Consider the following 19,530-nt stretch of genomic DNA (forward strand, 5'->3'; position numbering starts at 1 on the left):
CAGTGGAACATGAAGTATATGATGTGTTCAAATGAAAGCTAGGATAGGGGAGATTCTACATTGGCTGAACGGGGGGACCCCACCCCTCTCCTGCAATTCTGAGTCTCTCTCTTCTCCTGCCACTTGGGAAAAAAGAACAGGAGGAGGAGGCGAAGGGTGTGATGGGAAAAATCACCTGAACCACTTTGTGTCCTTGAGAGCTTCCCCTAAGGCACTAGACCCAAGAGACTGCCATGCCCCAAAGAGCAAGCAAGGTGGACTCTTCCACGCGTAGTACCCTGTGCACACAGATCACAGGCCCAGAGCTGTTTCCTCCTGAAAGAGCATGGACAGAACTGCACCTGGATCCAGGAAATACAATGAGAGATCCATAGTACCCACCTGTGTTCAGTGAGTTTGCTCTAGGGGCAGAGAATGAAGGGGGAGCAAGGGAAGAGAAAGGGCAGCCTTTCTGAGCCAGAGAGCGGGCAGTGGCCCAGCACTTCTGAAAGAGGGTCTCTTCATCACAGAAAAGCCCGACTGCTGGAGACAAGACAAAGAGGCTTCGGAGGAGATGTAGGCCAGGTGTACAGAGGCACAAATGCCCTCCGTTTCAGGTAGATATGTATAAATGAGTGAAGCATGCCTAATGTAAGGCAAGAGGAAGTGGCAATAGACTGTAGCAAAATAAAAAGTCAAATCCAGAAAGCAAGAGGAAAAAAAATGGAGAGGCCCCACATTTGCAAGCCTTTGATTTAGGAATGAGAAGACAGAGACTCCAAGAAGAGAAGGTCTTCCTCAAAGTCACTCTATTGGGGGTGGGGGAACAGTGCTAAGGCAGGAATGAAGGCCTCCTCTGCCCAGTGCAATGACCAGCTGGCAGAGGTGTGTTGGAGGGTAGAGTTGAGGCCAAAGAAGGGTGGCCACAGTAGAAGATAAAGCCCTAACTGGCTGGGGATTTAAGAAACCAGGATTCTGTGCTGACTCTGCTGCCAACTCACAAGCATGTGCATTTCTCTGGACCACAAAGACATTTGAGCAGGTGGCCCTAAACATCCCTCCAATGCTGACATTTGCTGGAGACAGGAAGTAGGTGTCATCATTTAACCTTCCTTCTCCCATCCCTTCCTCCAATCAGACTCTAAGCCATCCTCTGCTTTCCACCCTCATGACTCAGCTTTGATATTATCTCTATCCTCTCTCTCCCAGATGACAGGGCCTCCTGACCAGTATCCTTCCTCCAAACTCCTCCCCATCCTTCCCTTCATCAGTTGTACAAGTGCTCCATCAACAACAGAATTAACTACATCATGTTCCTGCTTACCACCCTCTATGGCTCCCCACTGCCTTCTAGAATGAACCCAGATTTCATACTAAATAAATGGGCCCTTTCAAAACCTGTGTGGCTCAATGGATTGAACATTGTCCCAAGTACATAGAGGTCCCTGGTTTGATTCCCAGTCAGGGCACATGCCCAGGTTGCAGGCTTGATCCCTGGTGGGGGCCATGCAGGAGGCAGCTGATCGATATTTCTCTCTCTCTCCCTTTCCCTTCCTCTCTCTCTAAAATCAATAAAAACATATTAAGAAAAAATAAAAGAAGTGTGCCCTCAAGAAATGAGATTCTATTTTCTGTTCTTCCCCAGCTCTCTTTCCCCAAATATCCCATGTCCCATCGTACCAAATTGCTTGCCATTCCATTAAAGCATCTGAAGTCTCATACTTCCCTGCTTTGGGTACATGCTGCACCTACTGCTTCGAATGCCATTTCCCACCTTGTGTGCTTGGCAGTAGTGGGGAGACACTAATCTAGTACAGTCTAGACAATAAGGGGATGCATAGTTTATAGGAATTTTAAATCAGTGATAAAACTACAATGTAGCTTTCTTTTTATTGTCACCTTGCTGTGGCAATTCTAAATATTGACAGTGATAAACACTTCTTCTCACTCAGGCATTCCACTTTAAAAGTCACACTTTCTTGGAGCACCACTGGAACATGGAGCACCCGTTATCCTTCAAAACCTAGCTCAGGTGCCACTTCACTGGCAAAGTCATTCCTTGACCCTCCACCCAAGCCTTACATTCTCCATTGCTGCTCTCCTTGGGACGGCTTATTGTCCTGTTTCACACCTTTATTTCACTCCATTTTCCTCCTGTTTACAAGTCTATCTCTCCCAGGGGACGTTGAGTTCCTTGAAGACAGAGGCTATGATATGTCCACATCTCCCTGAGGCTCAACACACTGCCCGAGATGTCACAGGGGTTCAGTAAAGGTGTAACAAGTGAATGAATTAGCGCAAGTTGGGCGTGACTGGATACTGATTTAGGCATGTTGGGTCTCCAAGTCACAACCCAGTTGAAAGCTCCAGTTTATGTTTAGAATGTTGCTACAGGTCAAGTCTCAGTGCTGGGCTCAACTCCTGGCCAGGACACGGCAGGGAGGTGTTTGGGTGGTATTGAATGACTCACTGCCCTGGCTGCTTAACAGAATTACCAAGGGGCTCACGTTGCTCAGTGAAGCACGGTGGGAGCCCAGCGGTGCCAGCTGGGTCAAGAGCCAAAGCTGTTTTCTGGGTTACTGTTTCCCTCATGCCTGGAGACAGAGGAAATTAAAAGCCACTGCCATCCACTAGCCCAGAAGAGAAAGGTTCAAAGGAAACAGAGAATGCCTCCTTTTTCTCATTGAATTTCATCCTCTTTCTGCCCTCAGGATCCCTGAGGGCCAACCTGGGAGGGACTTTAGATAAAATCTGGAACAATCGCCTTATCTTGCAGATTTGGAAGTTGAGGTCCAGAGAGAAGCATAAACCACATAAGGCCACACAGCTAGTACGGGACAGAATTGAGAACTGAGTCTGCACATTTTCATTCAGTGAGGAAGAATCATGGACCGCAGCCAGGCAAGGATGGATAGAGCAAGGGCAGCGAGTGTAAATCCACACTTGGTGTTTGTTTGTTGGATTGACTTTTCTCTTTTAAAAATTGAAGCAAAAGCCACATAACATAAATTAACCATATTAAAGTGAAACAAACCAAAGGTTGCCCAGTCTATGCGAGATTCCTCCTTGAGACCCTCCATCTTCAGTAAAGTTACCAAACTTACAGAAGCCTGGATGCAGGTGAATTTCTGTGAGGATTGAGGAAGGAATGGATCTTTGCTTCTTGAATTGATGTGGGACAGAACCAGGCAGAACACTGAGACAAAAGGGCATGAAGGCTGAGTGAGGCATGATGACACACACTTCCATGGAAACTGGGCTATGGATTCAAGGCCCTCACAAGGCTTGGCATTGGGGCGTGGGTCAACTTTAATCAGATCTCCAAGGGCCTCGACTGACATCTGGGTTTCACATAACTGGACATGTGCCACAAGGGTTGTGCCACTGATGAAAGTCACAGTGTCCTCACAGCAAGAATATTGTGACTTGCACTCCTACACCCCATGTAACCCTCACCCTTGCAGCCACAGTAGAACAACTGGGATCGCTGCTGCTCTCTTCGACTGTTGGTCCAGAGGCTTTTATATGGCAGCCACAAATGAACAACCTTTGCTCAGAGGAAGACCTGAGAAAGGCACCCATGAATATTATGCTGCAAAGTAGAAAACTTGTAGAGTAACAGGTCTCCCTCGGGGCCTAGTAAACCTCGGCTCTTCTGCTCAGTTGCCAGGTGACGTGCTATTTACTGACTTAGAGCACCAAGCCAACAAGATCAGTATTAGGCTTAGACACACGTATCTTTGTACCAGAGGGAATGCTGCTCCTCATAAGGGACTCTGCACACCTTGACCAACTCACCTCCCTTCTCAAATTTGATCCTAAGAAAATCAACAGAATCACAAAGCTAAACATCCAGAGATGTTCCTTACAAAATTATCCATAACACTAAGCAGCTGGAGACATAAAATTGCAACAATAGGTTGCAATTGTCTTGTGAATCACCACAATGACATTTCTGCAGCCATAAAATAAAGATTGGAGCAATATGGCAAGTGCTTACAATACTAACCAAAAACTGTGAATTGCCTTTGTGACAAGATTGCAGCTATGTTAAAATGTGCTTTGTATATGAACAAGAAGATTGAAGGGCCTACAAAAAAATAAAAAATGTTGCAAAATATAAAAGAACCATGAGAAACTTTTTATTTAATATTATCTTTTATATCACCTTCTTAGTATTTCAATAGGTTTAAACCTGTAGTCTTATCCAGCTGTTCATCTACATCTGTTTCCCCCACCCAGTTAGATTTCATGCATCTGTCTCTATAAAGATATTTATAGTTCTGTTTGTGCTGACTTGTTCCTACCTCTCTTACCATGTAGGTCTTTCTGTAAGGAAACCTCACATGACATTGGGCGAGAAGTCCCAGACTGCTGTGGTTTGGGAGACATTTAATGACACTGCACTGGAGGTATCACTGTGATTGCAAATGGAGGATTCATTTTCTGTTTGGACTCTGATCAGGAAGAGATTCTTCCCACCCAAAGACTTTAAAACCCTTCCCAGCAGTCAGCATGCAGAGACCAGAGTTGCCAGGACTGATGAGTCCTGATTCTCACTGAGAAAATGCAGCCACAGCAACTTCGGTGTACAAGACAGTGCTCCAGTGGGAGCAGTGAGCATCAGGGCCAGAGGGGCTCAGGTCCCAGGGTGAGCAAGCCAGAGCTATAATTTCTCTGTGATCAGTAGCTAGAGGTCTAGAACAAGTGGTGGACATTTCAGTGCAGATAAGGCCATGAAGAACCAGAGGAAGACAGCACAGAGAAAAGGATGCTAACACCACAGGGACTCTTCCCTTTGTCCTACCCATGTGGATGCCAGATACCCAGATCCTTCCTAATCTGGCACTAGAGCTCACAGTAGAGTCTCTGCACAATTCATTTTCTACACAGCCATGCAGAGGATGGCATTGAAATCTCATTCTGGAGAGGGTGTTCAGATGTCCTCAGCATGTCGGCATAAAGGGCCAGGCTACAGGACATAAGGGATTGCTCCATAGACACCTGGATCAGGTGAGTGCTACCTGACATCTGGAATCGGGTTTCAGCATCCTGAGTAGGCGAACCTGGGAGAGCTACTGACCTGGAGAATTTTGTCTGAACACATTTTCATCCTTCTGAATGAGCTATGTCTATTAGATGAGGAAAGCCCTTAGTAATTATTTCCATAAAAACATCACCGAGAAGGATCCACAAGAAAATGGTAGCAGAGGCTGCTTTGGGGAGGACAACAGGATAAATGGAGAAAGAGGAAGAGGAAGAATTTACTGATTTCCCTTTCTACTTTTCTGTTTTTTTAACCACTCATTACCAAACCAAATAAATGGGTGAATAATGACTGAACAGTTATGTAAAATTAAATACAATGAAAATCTGCAGAGATTTGCTAATGATATTTCTCTGAATTGAAGACTGGGGCTAGTGGACAATTAGGTGGTGGTAAAAATTAAGAGGCACCAAGACAACTCCTGTTTCACAGAACAGGACCCCAGCCATCATGAGTTTGCTATTTGAAATTCACTCTTTAGACTGAAGATAATGTCTCACCATAAACATGCTCACATATGCCTTAAAAGGAAATAAAGAAATTCATTTTTATCTACTCCCAATGCAAAATGAATCCTAACTATTGGAGGGGCAAGGGAGCCACCAGTTCCTCCATGCCCAGGATTGTACCTTTGTAGCTTGAAGGGTTAGGGTTTGCACTGCAGAGGAAGAAAAAGTTGGTGGGAGGCTCCTCGGGTTCCTCCCTCATGGCCACAAGGCAGGAACCAGGTGAGGATCAAGCTCAAGTCCCTCAGGATCTTGCTGCAGAGACAGCCATGCTGGGCAGTGGACCAAGCTTAGCCTGACTGACTGGAAACAGGACCAGAACACCTGCTATGCCAGAGAGCGCTTTGGGTGTTCCTACGCTCCTGCCAAGGCACTCTGTAAAGGCCTCATACCCGTGGTGTGGTGGTACCACCATGGGGGCAAGCCTTGGAAAAAGGGGAAGGAAGCAATAGAGGAAAAACCAAGGAGGTGGTCACGGGTCTGTTAACAGCAAGGGGCAAGTGCAGGTGTGTGAACTGTGGATGCCTAACAAAGGACAGGCTCCCTGAAATGAGATGGCAGTACTCCGTCTTTGCCTTTCAACCCTGGGTGCTTTTTGATAACCTTCTGCTAAAAAAGACTGAAGATTGGGTTTCTTAAGTCCATCTGAACAGGATGAATTGTGTACAAAAAGCCTCGAGGTGCAAAGAAAAGCACCCAATCTTGATCATTTCCTAAGGGACAGTTGCTGGTTGTTCAAATTCCTAAGGGACAGTCCCTGGTTGTTCAAAAAACATCTCCAAGACCCAGTGGCACTGAAATCCTGGGGTCAAAGTGGCCATTTGGAGAGCTAGGCTTACAGACCCTGGGAAGGGGAGTAGAATCCACCAGTGCTGCTTGGGGAAGGAGCACTTTCTTTTCTTTTTTTTTTTTAAATATATTTTATTGATTTTTTTACAGAGAGGAAGGGAGAGGGATAGAGAGTTAGAAACATCAATGAGAGAGAAACATTGATCAGCTGCCTCCTGCACACCTCCTACTGGGGATGTGCCCGCAACCAAGGTACATGCCCTTGACTGGAATCGAACCTGGGACCCTTCAGTCAGTCAGCAGGCTAACGCTCTATCCACTGAGCCAAACCGGTTAGGGCGGGAAGGAGCACTTTCTTAATGTCACTGAAATGGAAGGATACCTCTTCTTTTAATTATTCCTGCACCTGCTACCAGATACAGCAGTGGTCATCTCTCTCAAACACTCAAAACCTTTCAGTAGCTCTAGCTGTCTTTTACTTGAATCTCCTCTTCTCTCTGGCATTCAGTGCTTCCAAAATCCAGTGCTAACCCATGTCCAATCCCATCTTCCTCTTTCCCAGCTGTGCATACCTAGCCATGAGTAGGGACCAAGCAAGCCCCACGCTGCTTTTCCACCCCTGCTCATGCCAGTCCCTCCCCCAGAAACTGTTCCCCACTTTCCAAGCTCTCAAAATGTCATTTTTGAACTCTTGACTTTTCTTTACCCCAATGTCATCTTTTTAACAACACCATTACTTGTCCATTGCTCTGCACACCTAGTCAAGAGAAATTTCTACATCTCATCTCATCTCATCTCCTCATCTCATCTCATCTCATCTCATCTCATCTCTTAGAGCATTTCCTCTGTGATTTTCTTGGGGTTCACAACTTTCTCCTTCATATTTTGTTTATTTGTGCTTCTCAGAGCTTTGATCTGGATGGTACCTTCAGGATAGTTCACAATGGCTCACACACAGGGGGTCACTTGTGGGTATTGGAGGGACTGAAGTGAGGGACGGAGTTCGTGGTTACTGGGAGAGCACGGGCTGGCTGCTGGCTGCCAAGTTTGCTTTAGGTGCAGAGCTGGGCTGGCTGACCTGTTTTCTTGTAGCTCCAGGGTTTTATGCGTCTAGGAGTCTATGAATAGGCAAAGCAAAAGGCCACACTAAGCATCTTTTCTGCTCCTACCCCCAATCTCAAGTTCAGGGAGATCCCTCAGGGATCAGTGCTTTAAATCATACTCATGGCAAGCTGTGGAAGGGCACTCCTTCCAGGAGCTGACTAATGCTGCCCGGCCTTTCCCAGGGAGCGCTGTCTGCTGCCTTCTGGGCAGGCTGTGTTTTTCCTCTGTACCTCTGGAGTCTCTCAGCTCCTCTGGCCTGCCTGGCACAGATAAGGCCTCTTAAGAGAGGTGTTCTTCTCCTGGGAGTGCTCTAGTGGCCCCTGCCCTCCCTCGGACACCAGCACGAGGCTTCCTCCTCCCCACTGTCTCAAGTGCTCCCTGCCTGCAGCACATAGGGCCCAGGCAGGGAGCTCTATGATCACCAGAAGACAAGGGTAGGAAAGGAGGGAAGAGAGAGGTCTCTTTATTCATGCACCCTTCAGAGAAAAGGGAGAATTTGACTGGAGCCTGTTTTCTGGGTAATTCAGCATCAGACAGCAGCAAGTCCTGGAATCTTGCCAAATCTTTGTTTTGTTTTGTGTTTTTCCTCTCCTCTAATCATCCCAAGCCATTGGGGAGCGTGAGGGCATCAAGGGGTGGGGGTTGCAGACACACTGGGGCTGAGAGGGAATGCTGAGCCTGCAGAAGTGGCCCATTGAGATTCCTGCTCACAGCGGAGGGGCGGTGGCACCCCAGCCTACCACCACAAGGGCAGCTCTGTCCTGTGGGCACAGGGCTCTGTCCCAGCCCCACTGGCTGGGAGAGAACAACATTTCCTTATAAGGCCCCAATAGCCTTGCCAAGGCTGGACGCTCCGACAGACTGTAGCTTTCCATTCTCCTCGCCCAGCTCCAGTGCAGGCCTTGAATGTAGCCCTTGTTGTCAGGCCCCTCCTCTCTTCCAGTGCCCCCACCCCACCCACTTCCAGTCCCTGCCAGAGCCAGCCCCACTGAGCAGGATAAACAGCCCAGAGGCCTCTCTCAGGGAGGGCCTGCCTCTGCTCAGGCCTGCTGGAGGCAGCACAGGTTAGCAGAAAGAGCAGCAGGATGCAGGGTTCACCAACCCTAATATTGCTTTACTTGTGCATGAGGCTTCAGCGAAGTTCCCAACTTCTGTGAGCCTGTTTCTGCACCTGGAAAACAGAGATCTAATTGCCAAGAGGTTCAAATTCTTTGCATTGCATTCAAAGTCCTTCCTGGTCTGGCTCCTTTCACAGCCTTACCTCTATTTTCTACCCCATGGTCGGTTCCCTAAACCCTTCCCTTCACCCATGCTAGAGCCTTTCTATTTTGCAATTGCAATGATTTGTGTACAAGCCTTATCCTTTATCAGATGATGAATGGTCCCCTTGAGGATCAAATGGTCTCTCTTCCTTTTTATATTCCTGAGTTCTACCACAGAACCAGCACAGAATCAGTGCTTCATGAAATGCCTGAATGTATAGTACTGGGCAAGCTCAAAAGGGGCAACTGATCAGCAAACACTTTGTAAACTATAAAGTTCTGTGCACTTGTAAAGGGCAACAATCATATCATGCTGCCCTCCACCTCCAACTCTACCCTTTGTACGTTATCATAACGCCTTTTCCTATCTACCAAGTTCAGTATCCTGAATTCTGGGCTCATTGCAACCCCTCAGGTGCTTAACATCTATCACTAAGATATTGCTGTCCCCCCCCCCTTTTTTTTTTACTTAATCCCTTTACCTTTTTCTCCAGCCCTCCACCCCTCTCCCTTCTGACAGCTGCCAGTCTATTCTCTGTATTTATGAGTCTGTTTCTATTTTGTCTGTTTATTTTGTTCATTAGATTCCACATAAAGTAAAATAATATGATACTTGTCTTTCTCTGACAGGCTTATTTCACTTAGCATAATATTCTCTAGGTCCATTCATGCTGTCAAAAAGGTAATATTTCTTTCTTTTTACAGGTGAATAGTATTCCATTGTGTAAATGTAACATAGCTTTTTTTTTTATTACTCATCTGATGGGCATTTGGACTCCTTCCAAATCTTAGCTATTGTAAATAATTCTGCAATGAATATAGGGGTGCATATATTCTTTCAAAGTAGTGTTTTGGGTTTCTTCGGATATATTCCCAAAAGTGGAATAGATGGGTCATAAGGCAGTTTTATTTTTTGAGGTAACTGCATACTGCTTTCCACAGTGGCTGCACCAATCTGCATTTCCACCAACAGTGCACAAGGGTTTCCTTTTCTCCACAACCTACCCAACACTCATTATTTGTTGATTTATTGATGATAGATGTTCTGACAGGCTTGAGGTGATACCTCATGGAGTTTTCATTTGCATTTCTCTGATGATTAATGATATTATGCATCTTTTCAATGTCTGTTGGCCATCTGTATATCTTCTTTAGAGAAGGCTCTCTTCAGGTCCTTTGTCCATTTTTCAATTAAATTGTTTGTTTTTGGTGTTGAGTTGTAGAAGTTCTTTATAAATTTGGATATTAATCTCTTATTAGATATATCACTGGCAAATATGTTCTCCCATTCAGCGGGGGTGTTTTCATTTTGTTGATGATTTCATTTGCTGTGCAAAACTGTTTATTTTTTATGTAGTTCCATTTGTTTATTTTTTCTTTTGTTTCCCTTGCCTGAGGCAATATATTAGAAAAAAATATTGCTACAAGAAATGTCTGAGATTTCACTGCCTATGTTTTCTTGTAAGACTTTTATGGTTTCAAGTCTAACATTTATGTCTTTAATCCATTTTGAATCTATTCTTTTAAAAATATTTTTATTGATTTCAGTAAGGAAAGGAGAGGGAGAGAGAGATAAAAACATCAATGATGAGAGAGACTCATTGATCAGCTGCCTCCTACATTCCCCCCCACCCCCATCCCACACTGGGAATCTAGCCCACAACTTGGGCATGTGCCCTGTCTGGAAATCAAAACATGACCTCCTGGTTCATAGGTCAATGCTTAACCACTGAGCCATGCCAGTCAGGCTTGAGTGTATTTTTTTTTAATTTCTTTATTGATTAAGATGTCACATATTTGTCCTCATCCCCCCATTCCCATCCCCCACCCCTCCCCACGGATGCCCCCACCCCCCTGTTGTCCTTAACCATTGGTTAGGCTTGTATGCATGCACACAAGTTCTTTGGTTGATCTCTCCCCCCTACCCCTACCCTCCCCTACCCTCCCTCTGAGGCTCGACAGTCCGATCGATGCCTCCTTGTTTCTGGGTCTGTTCTTGTTCATCAGTCTAGGTTGTTCATCATTTCCCCTAGATGAGTGAGATCATGTGTTACTAGAAATATACTTACAAGAACCGAATGTGAGACTAGCAATAATAGTTATGCTGACAGGCAAATGAATCAGTCTGTAGTAAGTTTCTTTCTGGACCAATAGTTCTTTTGAGACCCAATTTCAATGTACACCAGTTCCTTATGTGTTTTCAGCTCTGGATGGTGGACAAATGGTGGTAATGCAGGTCTGACTCCTGGTTTGGTCTCGCCCGGCCCCAGGGCGTGGCCTCACCCGGACCCGGGCCCCAGCCTCACCCGGATCCAGGGGCACACGGCCTCACCCGGACCTGGGATCCAGCTTCACCCGGACCCAGGGGCGCGTGGCCTCGCCTGGACCCAGGGGCGCGTGGCTTTGCCCAGACACAGGGGCGCAGCCTCACCCGGACCCAGGACACAGCCTCACCCGGATCCAGGGGCGCATGGCCTCACCCGGACCCGGGATCCAGCTACACCCGGACCCAGGGGCGCATGGCCTCACCCGGACCCAGGGGCACGTGGCCTCGCCCGGACCCAGGGGCGTGGCCTCACCCGGACCTGGGATCCAGCCTCACCCGGATCCAGGGGCGCACGGCCTCACCCGGACCCAGGGGTGCGCGGCCTGACCCGGACCCGGGATCCAGCTACACCCGGACCCAGGGGCACGTGGCCTCACCCGGACCTAGGGGCGTGTGCCCTCTCCCGGACCCAGGGGCGCGGCCTCACCCAGACCCGGGACCCAGCCTCACCCAGATCCAGGGGCGCATGGCCTCACCTGGACCCGGGATCCAGCTTCACCCGGACCCAGGGGCGCGTGGCCTCACCCGGACCCTGGGGCGCGTGGCCTCGCCCGGACCCAGGGGCGAGGCCTCACCCGGACCCAGGACCCAGCGGGGCTTCGTCTTCTTGATCCCAATTCCTGTCGGTCAATTCTCTCTCAACAATTCCTTCGGCCATTTTCTCAAAGCTCCGGGGCGGCTGCCGAGGAACTCCCTGGGCGGTGGGCTCGGCGAAGCTCCAGTGCACCCGGTGCGCGGCAGCGGGCTGGTCTGAGGTCGTTGCGGTGGCACTCGGGTCTGCAGCGGTGACCAGTCGCTGGGCGAGAGCACCTGGATCCGGGACCCAGCGGGGCCTCATCTTCCCGATCCCAACTCCCATCGGTCAATTCCTTCTCAGCCATTCCTCTGGCCATTGTTCTGGATGGTGTCTGCTCTGTTTTCCAGTTGTAGTTTCAAAATTGTTGTGGTAGGCAACAATCAGGCGTCTGCCCTATGCCGCCATCTTGGTCCTCCAGAAGATTCTTAAGTAACCTTATAAATGTGGTTCTGAACACTGTGTCGTCCATTAGTTTACTTTCCTTCATCCCTTCTATTCGTGACCTGCTTCAGTGTCTTCACCTTTTGGCTGCCTCCCTATAGCTCAACTTCCCCAATCTCCCTAGGTGGTCGCTCTTGATAACCCCCTTTGCGGGCTGAGTGCAAAGTCTTGGTGTTGTTAAGCCTTGATTGCTGTTGGTACACTGGGAGGATTTGACCTCCAGTCCAATTGGCTGTGAGGATCAGCTATGTCTATGCCGGGAGACAGCCTTATTCAACTAGACTTGCAAAATTGTAAAAGCCTCTGTGCTCAGCTTGGATGGGGCGGAGTTTCAGGGTGGAGCCTACAGCCTTGGCTTCCCGTCAGCCCCGCCCTATGAGGTTCCTGGGTCTCAGTGTCCCTCTGTACTCCCTGCAAACACCTCTGAGAGAAAAGCGCCCTGGAGTTTCGCCCGCTGCCAAACAGTCTAGTCTCTCCCCAATGAATCTGAATTCCCAGATTCTCGCCCGGAACTGGGTTTCAGTGTAGTCGGAACTGGGGTTCAGCGCAGTCTGGCGCTTTTGTCTCCTTCCCACTAGGGCAATTCAGCGGCACAGTCAACAGACCATCCTCTGCGCGCATGCCCATGCACGCCTCCAGTGCTCTGCCTTTCGCCGCTCCTCTGCGTTTCCGCCTTACTGCCCAGATTCCCCCAGTAGGAGCCTGGCTTCCCAGGGTCTTGCCCAGAACTGGGTTTCAGTGCCGTCGGAACTGGGGTTCAGCACGGTCCGGAGCCCCTGTCTCCTCCCTGCCAGGGCAATTCAGCGGCACAGGCAACAGTCCGTCCTCTGCGCGCATTCATGTGTGCACCTCCGGAGCTCTGCCTTTCGCTGCTCCTCTGTGTTTCTGCCCCACAGCCCAGATTCCCCCAGCATGAGCCTGGCCTCCCAGGGTTTTGCCTGGAACTGGGGTTCAGTGCAGTTGGAGCTGGGGTTCAGCGCAATCTGGAGCTTTTATCTCCTTCCTGCTAGAGAACGCCGGCCAGGCCGTCAGCCGCCCCTTCCTCTCCAGCTCCGTCCTCCCTGCACGCGCACGTGCTCGTGTCTCCACCCATGTCTCCGCCCATGTCTCCATACCTCAGGCTTTTACGGCTCCTCTGATTTTCCTTGTGGTTTTCTCTTTCCTTCTAGTTGTGGGCATTTCAGTCAGCCAGCTTTCCTGTGGTTCGTTTTGACTTTTAGTTGTATTTTTGAAATTGTTGTGCCAGGCTGTAGGTTAGGTGTTTAACCTATGCCGCCATCTTGGTTTCTCCCTTGAGTGTATTCTTTTGTTTGATGTAAGAATGTGGTCTACTTTCTTTTATTTTCTTTTCCTTTTTTTTTTGCACATATCTGTCCAATTTTCCCAACACCATTTATTGAATAGACTATCTTTACCCATTGTATGTTTTTGCCTCCTTTGTCAAATATTAACTGACTAGAAACCCGGTACATGAATTCATGCATGGGTGGGGTCCAGCCAGCCTGTCTGATCGGGGCTATTTGGGCCGGGCTGGCCAGGGGAGGGGCTGTGAGTGGTTGGTGGGCCGGCCCCACCCCTGATCAGGGTCGGGGGGCTGATCGGGGGTGAGGCCCACCCCCTGCTTGAACTCCCAGTCGAACTACCAGTCAAGGGGACAATTTGCATATTAGCCTTTTATTATATAGGATTACTTCTGGGTTCTGTATTTTGTTCCATTGATCTATATGTCTGTTTTAGTGCCAGTACCATGCTCTTTTCATAAGTATGGCCTTGTAGTATAGTTTAATATCAGGTAGCATGATTCCTTCAACTTTATTATTCTTCCTCAAGATTGCTGTGGCTATTCAGGGTCTTTTTTAGTTCCAAATAATTTTTTGGAGTATTTGTTCTAGTTCTGTGAAATATGCCATCGCTATCTTGATAGGAATTGCATTGAATCTATAGATTCCTTTGGATAGTATGAATATTTTAATGATGTTAATTCTTCCTATCTATGAACATGGTATTTATGCTTCCACTTATTTGTATCTTCTTCAATTTCTTTCTTTAGTGTCTTATAATTTTCCAATTACAGCTCTTTTACATCCTTGGTTTAATTTATTCCTATGTGGATTTTTTTATTGTTATTTTTTATGTAATTGTGAATGGGATTGTTTTCTTAGTTTCCTTTTCTAATAATTCATTATTAGTGTATAAAAATGCAACTGATATTTGGATATTTACTTTGTATCCTGCTACCTTACTGAATTCATTTATCAGTTCTAGTAGTTTTTTGGTGGAATCTTTAAGGTTCTCTATATACAGTATCATGTCATCTGCAAATAATGGCAGTTTTACTTCTTTCTTTCCAATTTGAATGCCTTTTATCTCTTATTCTTCTCTGATTGTTGTTGCTAGGACTTCCAGTACTATCCTATATAATAAAAGCCTAATATGCAAGTCGACCGAATGGTGGAACGACCCGTCACTATGATGTGCACTGACGGGGGCAGATGCTCAATGCAGGAGCTGCACCCTGGTGGTCAGTGTGTTCCCACAGGGGGAGGGCTGCTCAGCCAGAAACTGGGCTCATGGCTGGCTAGTGCAGCAGTGGTGGGGGGAGCCTCTCCTGGCTTCACGGCAGTGCTAAGGATGTCTGACTGATGTCTTAAGCCTGCTCTCCTTCAATCGGACATCCCCCAAGGGGTCCTGGACTGCGGGAGGGTGCAGGCCAGGCTGAGGGACCCCCCCTGAGTGCATGAATTTTGTGCACCAGGCCTCTAGTGTTGAATAAGAGTGGTGAAAGCAGATATCCCTGTCTTGTTCCCAATCTTAAGGAAAATGCTTGTAGTTTTTTGCCCATTGAGTATGATGTTTTCTGTGAGTTTGTCATATATGGCCTTTATTACATTAAGATGTGTTCCCTCTATTCCCATTTTGCTGAGAATTTTTATCATAAGTGGATATGGGATTTTATAAAATGTTTTATCTGCATCTATTAATATGATCGTGTGGTTTTTATCCTTCATTTTATTTATGTGGTGTATCATATTTCTTTATTTGCACATATTGTGCCAACATTGCATCCCCAGAATAAATCCCACTTCATCATGGTATATGATCTTTTTAACGTATATGTGGATTTAGTTTGCTAATATTTTTTGAGGATTTTAACATCTATGTTCATCATGGATATTGGCCTATAATTTTCTTTATTCCAAGTGTCTTTATGTGGTTTTGAATTAGGATAATGTTAGACTCATAAAATGAATTTGGCAGTTTTTCCTCTTGAATTTTTTTGAATAGTTTGAGAAGGATAAGTGTTAGTTCTTTAAATATTTGGCAAAATTCACCTGTGAAGCCATTTGGTCCAAGACTTTTGTTTGTTGTAAGGTTTTATTTATTTTTTTAAGGCTAATTTATTATAGTACTAGTCCAATATTTTTTTTTATTGATTTCAGAGAGGAAGGGAGAGAGACAGAGAGATAGAAACATCAATATGAGAGAGAATCTTTGATTGGCTGCCTCCTGCATGCCCCCCACTGGGGATCGAGCCCACAACCTGGGCATGTGCCCTTTACTGGGATTGAACCTGGGACCCTTCAGTCCGCAAGTCGATGCTCTATCCACTGAGCCAAACCGGCTAGGGCTGTTGGAAGTTTTTTTGTTACTGTTTTATTTATTTATTTATTTATTTATTTATTTATTTATTTATTTAATCTTTTTTTAAATTTCTTTATTGATTAAGGTATTACATATGTGTCCTTATTCTCCCATTACCCCCCACCCCTGACTCATGCCCCTACCCCCCTGTTGTGTGTTCATTGATTAGGCTTATCTGCATGCATATAAGTCCTTTGGTTGATCTTTCCCCCTTACCTCCACCGTCCCCTACCTTCCCTGAGGTCTGACATTCTGATTGATGTTTCTCTGTCTCTGGATCTGTTTATTACTGTTTTAATTTCATTAGTTGAAATATGTCTATTCAGGTTTTCTGATTCTTCCTGATTCAGTTTTGGAAGATTGTATGTTTCTAGGAATTTATCCATTTCATCCATATTGTCCACTTTATTGGCATATAGTTTTCCTAATATTTTCTTATAATCCTTTATATTTCTTTAGTGTCAGTTGTTACTTCTCCTCTTTCATTTCTGATTTTATTTATTTGTGTACTCTCTCTTTTTTATTGTTGATGAATCTGGTTAAAGGTTTGTCAATCTTGTTTATCTTTTCAAATAACCAGCTCTTGGTTTCATTAATATTTTGTATTTATTTTAGACTCTATTTGGTTTATTTCAGCTCTGATCTTTATTAATTTCCTTTCTTCTATTCACTCTGGGTTTTGTTGGTTGTTTTTTCTAGTTCCTTTAAGTGTAAAGTAGAAACTCAGAGACACAGACAACAGTATGGTTATTACCAGAGGGAAAGGGGATGGGAGGAATTAGAAGAGGGTAAAAGGGGGAAAATGGAGATGGAAGGGGACTTTACTTGGGGTAGTGAACACACAATACAATATACAGATGATTTATTATAAAATTGTATATCTGAAACCTATATAATTATATTAACCAATGTCACCCCAATAAATTAAATAAAAATAAATGTAACTCTTCTGAGATCAGCAATGCCCCAAACCACTTACATGTTTTTTTTAAAAAAACTGGAAAAGTATGGCAAGCACTTAATTAATACAAATATAGTAGTTTTTAGATGTTATGATGTTTGTGATTTTATCAGCTTTTAAAATTCTATTATATTCTCTAAATAAATACCCATATTTATAACTTTTAAAAAATGATATTACTGGTCTTTAGAATGCCAGTGGTGGGGATAAAATCATCTTCGGACATTATCAATTACTAGCAGCCCGGTGCATGAAATTTGTGCATGGGGGGTGTGTGTTCCTCAGCCCAGCCTGTACCCTCTCCAATCTGGGACCCCTTGAGGGATGTCTGACTGCCCATTTAAGCCCGATCATGGTAGGATCAGGCCTAAACGGGCAGTTGGACATTCCTCTCACAATCCAGGACTGCAGGCTCCCAACCGCTCACTTGCCTGCCTGCCTGATTGCCCCTAACCACTCCTCTGCAAGCCTGATAAATGCCTAACTACTCTCCTGCTGGCCTGATTGCCCCTAACTGCCCTCCCCTGCCGACCTGGTCACCCCTAACTGCCCTCCCCTGCTGGCCTAATCATCACCAACTGCCCTGCCCTGCAGGCCTGGTCACCTCTAACTGCCCTCCCCTGCTGGTATGGTCAACTCCAACTGCCCTCCACTGCTGGCCCGGTCACTCCTAACTGCTCTCCCCTGCAGGCCTGCCCCCCCCCAACTGCCTTCCCCTGAAGGCCTGGTCTCCCCCAATTGCCCTCCCCTGCAGGCCTGGTCCCCCCCAACTGCCCTCCCCTGCAGGCCTGATCTCCTCCAACTGCCTCCCCTATTGGCCCAGTCACCCCTAACTGCCCTCCCCTGCAGGCCTGGTCCCCCCCAACTGCCCTCCCCTGCAGGCCTGGTCTCCCCCCCAACTTCCCTCCTATGCCAGCCCGGTCATCCCTAACTGCCTTCCCCTGCAGGCCTGATCACCCCCAACTGCCCTCCCCTGCTTACCATCTTGTGGCAGGCATCTTGTGTCCACATGGGGGCAGCCATCTTTGGCCACATGGGGTGGCCATCTTGTGTGTTGGAGTGATGGTCAATTTGCATATTACTCTTTTATTAGATAGGATTTCCATACTGACCCCTTCCATGCACGTGTCACATGGTCACACAAGAGGATTAAATGAATGGGCTCCCAGTCCTTATCCCCACCTCTTTGACTCATTTATACATTCTAGTTTCCACATCATTTTCAGAAAAAAGAATCCAATAAGTTTAGAAGTTAGAAGCATGCTGATTAATCCAATTTCAACATCTGACAGTTGAAGAAACTGGGCTCCCTACATGAAAAGTGGCTTTCTTTCCTTTAAAATTTTATTTATTTATTTATTTATTTATTTAAGTACTAGAGGCCCAGCATGCGAAATCGCATGAGACTCAGATCTGCCATGCCGTGAGACCCATCAATGCACCTCCTTGTGGCCAGTTGTTTGGTTGTTACAGCGTTATGGCCACTGGCCTTTTATAATATAGATAGTTGGTATACAATCCTATATGGGTTATGTTAGTTTTTTTGACATTTTAACACCTTACAATGGGATCATCCTGCTAATTCTAGTGACCATCTTTTACCAGGCAAACTTATCACAACATTATTGACTATATTCCCCTTCACCTTTTTCACCCCTCCTCCACTCTCTCCCACCTGGCGAGTTAAAGCAGTACTATTTTTATCCCCTTCTGAGGAAAATGGGGCTCAGTGAGCTCAACTAACTTCTTCAAATCACACAGCTAATCAGTAGAGAACATAGGATTTAAATCCTGGTCTGCCTGATTTAAAGCCCATGCTCTTCCTATTAGATCCACTGGAAAGAAGTTTCCAATAACCAAAAAAAAATGAAAAGTGGCTTTTTAACATCACACGAGTCATACACAGAATCAGGATCATGGCTAAGTCCCTGACTCTTGCCACCAAAGCACTCGCACCCACATAATTGCCTCCCTAGGGCAAAGAGATGATGGATATAGCAGCATATCTTGTCAAGCTGACTTCTTATGGTTCTGGGATGTGTCAAGTTCCAAATAAAGAATTTCAGTCTCCACCAGAACAAATCTCTCTGAAATGGGGATTTTTGCAAATTATTGGTTCACTGATTTGCAAGCACAGCACAGTTAGTTACTGTTGTGAAACTATTCCCCATGATCCTAGCAACAATTTAAAAAAAAGAAAAATCTTACTCCAGAATGAAATACCCTGTTCTCTATCTACATATTCATCTTCTTAGAAATGATTGTAGAACAAAGCTCACAGCTGATCATGAACCATGTTCTAACACTATTTGCCACAGAGTCAAATTCAGGATATAAATGGGTCTGCCTTGGGCTCCATCCAAGAAGATTTAGTTACTTGAATACCAAAAAGTCTTTATTATAATGAAGGCTTCTCCTAGAAGATGCCTAAGGGCAGACCCTGTAGGAAGCTAGGATAATAAGTAGAAGGAATCCTGGACCAGGGGATCTGAGATTAAACTCTGTTCCCAACTCTGGCTCAACTTACTGTGAAACCAAAAGCAAGTCAACTGTCTTTGTAGATCTTGGTTTTCTCAGCTACAAAATGGGAATAAGGTGCCTGCAAGACCATTTCCAAAGTCAGTAAGAATTAGATCAATTGAGATGATGGATGTGAAAGTGATTTTATGAGTGATAATAAAGTGTGTCTGAATAAGGGATAACTATTAATAGACAGAGGTTCTTCCATTGGGGTTTTTCTTATGGGTACAGAAGATGAAAAAAAAAAAAAAAAAGCTTTCGTTTCCAGGGTCCTGTAATGTTTGCTCCATCCCCCATGGCCACTGGCAGACACACTATGGCTGATCACGTTCCAGGAAACCAAGGGAAAGGTGGGGCTGGCCTTGCTAAGCAATTG

The sequence above is a fragment of the Eptesicus fuscus genome, chromosome 3, assembly GCF_027574615.1.
Source record: "Eptesicus fuscus isolate TK198812 chromosome 3, DD_ASM_mEF_20220401, whole genome shotgun sequence".
Classification (NCBI taxonomy): Eukaryota; Metazoa; Chordata; class Mammalia; order Chiroptera; family Vespertilionidae; genus Eptesicus; species Eptesicus fuscus.